The sequence below is a fragment of the Tamandua tetradactyla genome (genome assembly GCF_023851605.1).
Source record: "Tamandua tetradactyla isolate mTamTet1 chromosome 22 unlocalized genomic scaffold, mTamTet1.pri SUPER_22_unloc_3, whole genome shotgun sequence".
NCBI classification, from domain to species: Eukaryota; Metazoa; Chordata; class Mammalia; order Pilosa; family Myrmecophagidae; genus Tamandua; species Tamandua tetradactyla.
The window spans coordinates 7160-12991 of record NW_027518253.1 but is presented as its reverse complement, the minus strand read 5'-3'; the positions used below and the strand labels follow the sequence as shown (position 1 = coordinate 12991).

At 34.1% G+C, this 5832-nt stretch overlaps 1 pseudogene; it reads left to right on the top strand.

The window, feature by feature from the left end:
* The first annotated feature begins 935 nt into the window (after window positions 1-935).
* On the top strand, window positions 936-2082 carry LOC143673004 (olfactory receptor 2T33-like; annotated as a pseudogene).
* The last annotated feature ends 3750 nt before the right edge of the window (window positions 2083-5832 follow it).

The window sequence follows — 5832 nt, the reverse complement described above, 5'->3', positions numbered from 1 at the left end:
ATAAGATGTTAGAACCAGTTCAAAAGAGAAATCAAAGAACTATAAATTTTTATGGAGCAAAGGAACATCGAAATGTATTTCCAAATGGATCCAGCATGATTTTCCATCAGACACACCTAGCAAACTTTTTAAAGCTTGCTCCAAATTTCTTTATGATCTAAAAACCTCATGTCAAATATCTGGAATTCATTTTATGCCATCTTTTAATTGAGATTATATTTAAAACTATTGTTTCCTATAAACATTTAATATAAATATGTATCATAAGGATATGTTATGTAAATATGTTTAAATATAAAGAGAGATGTTTATGTTGCAGGATTAATCTTTGTCTGGAAAAATTATGTGATTTTGGTAGGTTTCAATGTGTTTTAGATGCTATAGATGTTTAACAGCTTAATTGTCAAGTACCTAGCTTTTATGTATTCAAAAACATTGGATTAAATTATTTCTAAGAAAATTAACTATAAATGATGTAAGGCAGGCACAAATATAAGTTAGTAATTCTGGAAATCCTTTTTCCCTGTCCATATGTTTTGGTATCTGAAACAACTAAATCATATTTTGTTGCAGGGATTTGGCTAGAGTTTTACTTTTTTATTCATTGTATCATTTAATCAATACTCACCCTGATAGGTACTTCTCATGGAAACTTTGGACATTTGAAAACATTTAGCAAATGACAAATGAAGGCTGTGAAAGCAATTTCATCATACTCATAATAGTGATTTCAGGACATATGTAATTCCAATGGAGCATTTTAAAATCTGAAAGACGTTTTTTGTAATTTTTAACACTTTAATTTGATAATAAATATTCAATGCTAATATCCCTTTAATTACTTTCATGTCAACAATTCAGTGACATTAATTACATTCACAATATTGTGCCAATATGACCACCATCTAATACCAAACTTTTCACTGACCTTAACAGACATTTTGTACCTGTTATGAATACTCCTCTATGTGCCAAATTCAGCCCCTCATAAACTTTCCTGTTTCTTTCTATTAACAGTATCACTGCTGCTAAATCATGGAAAACAGAAACTGAACATCAGATTTCATTCTTCTAGGACTTCTTAACAACACAGGAGCCCACCTCTTCTTCTTTGTGATGATGCTAACAGTTGTGTTCAGCTCCCTGCTAGGGAATGCCCTTATGGTCCTCCTGACCCACCAGGACCATCACCTTCACATACTGATGTACTTCCTACTGAGCCAACTCTCCCTCATGGTCATGATGCCAGTTTGCACCATTGTGCTCAAACTGGCTGCTGACTACTTGACAGGAAATAAGTACATTTCACCTGCTGGATATGGTTTACAGATCATCCTCTTCCTCACACTTGATGGTGGAGAGTCCTTCCTCCTGGCAGCCATGTCCTATGACCACTATGTGACTGTATGCCACCCTCTGCATTAACCCATCCTCATGAGCTGGCAATAATGCCTGAGAATGATTTTGGGATCTGGGAGCAGATGATGGGCTCATGCAGGCTGCTGTTACCCTAACTTTCCCATTTTGCAGATCACATGAGATTGATCATTTCTTCTGTGAACCTCCCATGCTGCTACACTTGGCTTGTGGTGACACCTGTCTTTTAGTATGCCATGTATATCTGCTGTGTTTTAATGCTTCTGATCGCAATGTCCTTGATCCTGACTGCCTATATTCTCATCTGAGCTGCTGTTCTCCACATGTGATCCACAGAAACCTGCAAGAAGGCTTTTGCTACCTGCTCATCACATTTAGCTGTAGTGGGACTCTTTTATGGAGCTGTTATTTTTTTTCACATGAGTCCCAAATCCTACAGGTCAGCTAACAATGATAACATTGTGTTGGCTTTCTATGCTATTGTCACCCCTGCACTGAACCCCCTCATGTACAGTCTGAGGAACAATGAGGTGAAGGAAGCCTTAAGAAGTACAAGCATATGTGTATTGCCCTACCTCATGAGTAACACTGATGTGCCTCAATTTCTAAGGCTATCCACAGCGGTATCCCAAAGTGAATGCATAACTTTGTACATATATATCTACACATGTTATTTATATATAATTTTGGAAATATTTACAAATCTCCATATTTTGTTTCATTTGCAAATTGCGAAGAATAAACATCTGTAAACTACACGCACTTTATCAAATGTTCAACACCAAATATCAGTAAATATTTCAAGAATTAACTATTTAGTCAAGCAGTTTTGAGGATTAATTATGAATTATTTATATTGAGGTATAGTTTATCCTCAGTAAAATTCCCATATCAGAAATATTCAGTTAACAAGTCTTGAGATTTCCATAAACTCATGTAACTTGCATCTACTATCAAAAGATAAAATTCCTATTCCCCCAGAAATAATCCTCATGCTCTTTTCCAGTGAACATCCAAAGTCATGTATATTTGCTGGTATAATTTTATCAACATGCTATAATCCAGGCTATTCTAAAATTTCATAGCATCAGAAAACTAATTTGTTGTTTCTTGCTTTTATTCACTGAAATTTGTCTTTGCATATCATATCCATAGTTTTATGCATTTTTATTACTTGATATTGTGCCATTGTATAGATATATTTTTTCATATATTTATACATTATTTTTTTGACTGACCTGTTGGCCATTGTCAGTTTGGGTTTGCTATGTCTAAATCTGCTGTAACTTCCCTTATGTGTTTGTGTGTTCTTATTTCTCATGGTAGATGTATAACTAACTTTTTAATAATTAGTTCCAAATTGGATGCTCAATTTTACACTTCATAATCCATGCATGCAAGTTTTAATTTCTCAACATTGTCAGCAATGCTGATGCTTGTCAATCTTGTTTATTTTAGGGATTATATAGTTGTGGTATTGTTATAAATTAAGCTTGATCAAACTTTATGAACTTTCAACTACTTCACCCTATGTTTAATATCCATTCCTACATATATAACCCATTTTTCTGGTGTTAAAAATTGAAAAAAAGATGCAGTGTTCTTTTCGTGTTTAACAAAGTAAATAATAGGCTATACTTTTTACCTCATTCACTGTGCACACTTGGGGCTTAAGTCGAGTTATAGGTCTAGAGGCAAAGACGTGTTGTGGGGTAGTTCCCAAAGGAATTTAGCAGGGGATTACAAAGAAACTCCCTCAAGGGGCATAAATTATATTTTCTTCAGGAAGAAATAGGGTGAACATAGACAAGGGTGGAAGTACTTTTTCTACTGGCAAAATATTTCAGCAGAATTGAGGGTTAGATGTCCCCTGATTGAACTCATCAGGATCTCTTTAGATGCTTTCATTCAAAATTTTAGGACCCATTATTTTTCGGTCAATGCCCTCACTTGAAAAACAGATACCTGAAAGTTTGAGTATTTGGTTTTCTTGTGAGTCTGAGTTTTTTTCAGAAATGTCAACTGTATGGCAACAGTAGATAAATTTTCTTGCAGAGTAGTTATAGAGATTCTCATGTTATTTGTGCAGAATTTGCACTGGGAATTTGAAAGCCTGAGCTTACTGTTTATTACCCAAGTTCCTCTGTCAACCATCCTATATCATTATACACAGCTTTGAAAATTGTTCTTAAGTATCAAATAGGTGGTGACCAGGAAACTTGTCTTTCATATGTTAATTGATTAAGAGTATCAAATGGTGATATTTGCATATCACTGATGCTGCATAATTGCAAGCATGATCCATTTCCTTTTCTAAAAAGAAATTCAGATTTTTAATTTAAAGAACTAATACAAATATAGCATTTCATAGTTTTGAAAGTAAGGAAAACAAGATGAGTCTATGTCATGCTAAATAACATTCAATTAATGACAGAATAATTTATACTCTTATATTCCCTAACAGCATATCATCTCTAATGAGAGAAGATACCAAAATCATAGGGCTAATATTGAAACCTTAAAAGCAAATCTTTGGAGTTAAGGACTAAATCATGGTCAAGAAGAAAAGAAGAATGGAACAATTCAACCCTCATAGGGAAAATTAAACCCAATGTCAAGATGGCAGAAATGTTAAAGTTATGGGTACAAAAATACTTTTCTTAAAACAAACCAAAGCAAAACCTCAAATTTTTATTACTATTCAAATCATCATATGACTATATTTTCTACTAGATCATGAACCTGTTACCAAAATTTTAAAGAAAACATCAGTTTAAGCTTTTTTCTTTTAATCTAATACATATTCAGTAATAGACAAATAGAGCATTTGCTGCATATTAAAGGATGTGCAGCTTCTGGTGCTTTCCATCCAAAGTAGGGGTAAAATATCCAATTACTTTATTTTCAATGAAATTGAATTGTAAAGTTACATGAAGTATCTACATAAAATCAATGCTTTCTCTCCTCAGTTCTCTATGAAGGTATTAAATAGTGAAGACTCATGATGAGTGAAAATGGCAACATGAAAATGTACATTCAGCCATAAATTTTTATTCACTATATATATACATACACACACTCCTTGTATATGAAAACTATAGGAAAATAGTTTCAAAACTAATGACAATACTGAAAAATATATAAATAATGACAATACCAGAGACACAAAGCAATTGATATACCTTTATATTGCATCCTATTACAAGGAAAATGTTTTTCTAATGCTTCATAAATACTCAGAAGAGTTCCTGATGGTATTCACAATGCATGGTCTTTATGACTCTTTAAAGTCTTCAATGTTACAGGTTGCCCATTTCCAGCTTTAGAAGTTGTACCCTGCAATCAGTAATGCTTGCTTATGTCTTGTCTTCTCTAGATCAGGGAATTTTCTGATCTAAGCCTGGTAGTTCATTCTGATGCTAACAAGTAGTCCCCCTTCAACATCATCAGAATCAGCATAGCTGAATTTTATACCACTCGGGGGTGGTCATATGCTCTCCATGCCCTTTTGTCCAGTAGAAAGAAGAATTATTAATGACTTTAAAACAAATCAGATAACAAACCAATTTCAGATGCTCTAGAACAATTTTAGAAAACTCATCCCTAAGAATCTTTTTATCTACAACCATACTTAATGAAGATTGGTCAGGTTTATGCAGATAAATAGAATATATATAAAACTAAGAATTTACTAAAGCATTGATTGGCTCAGGCAAATGCAGGATTTTGCAAATTTTATATCTGTAGGCTTTGCTGGCAGATTGAAACTCAAAAAAGATTTGATGTGATAATTTTTTAGCAAAGTTTCATCTTTTCTGGGAAACATGAAGTTTCATTTTTAAGGCTTTCTATTGATTGAGGCCCCCCACATGATTGATGATCATTTTCTTTCCTTAAAGTCAACTGATTGCAGATGTATCCATGTTCACAAAATATCTTCATATCAATATCTAGACAAGTGTTTGACTGCACAACTATGTTTTAGTCCATCCAAGTTGATGTAATAAACCACCACAAAATCCTATGATAGTTGGAATGGGAATGGCAGAGCTGCCACACCCTCTGTGGAATGATAGATAAAATAAGATAAGAGCAGTGGTCATATTTGGACTTTTTATTAGGAAAGGTGAGCTTACCATCATTCCCAGGAAAACCAAGAATGTATTGCAAATCCCAGTTGAGCACAGCACTAGCAGCCTTGAGAAGGCCAAGGGTCACTGCCCATTTTGGCCATGATGCAGGGAAAAAGATATTAATTTAAAACGAGGCCACCACATATACATGGGGATGAAAGTTTTCTGGAATAACAGGGGCCAGGTGGTACATCATACACCAAGGTTTCATTTTTTTCTGGGAAACATGAGGTTTCATTTTTAAGGCCTTCTAACTTCCAGAATGGTCAAACACATCTCAATCAAAATGAATAGGGTGAGTGTTTCCTAGTACTCCTAGGGT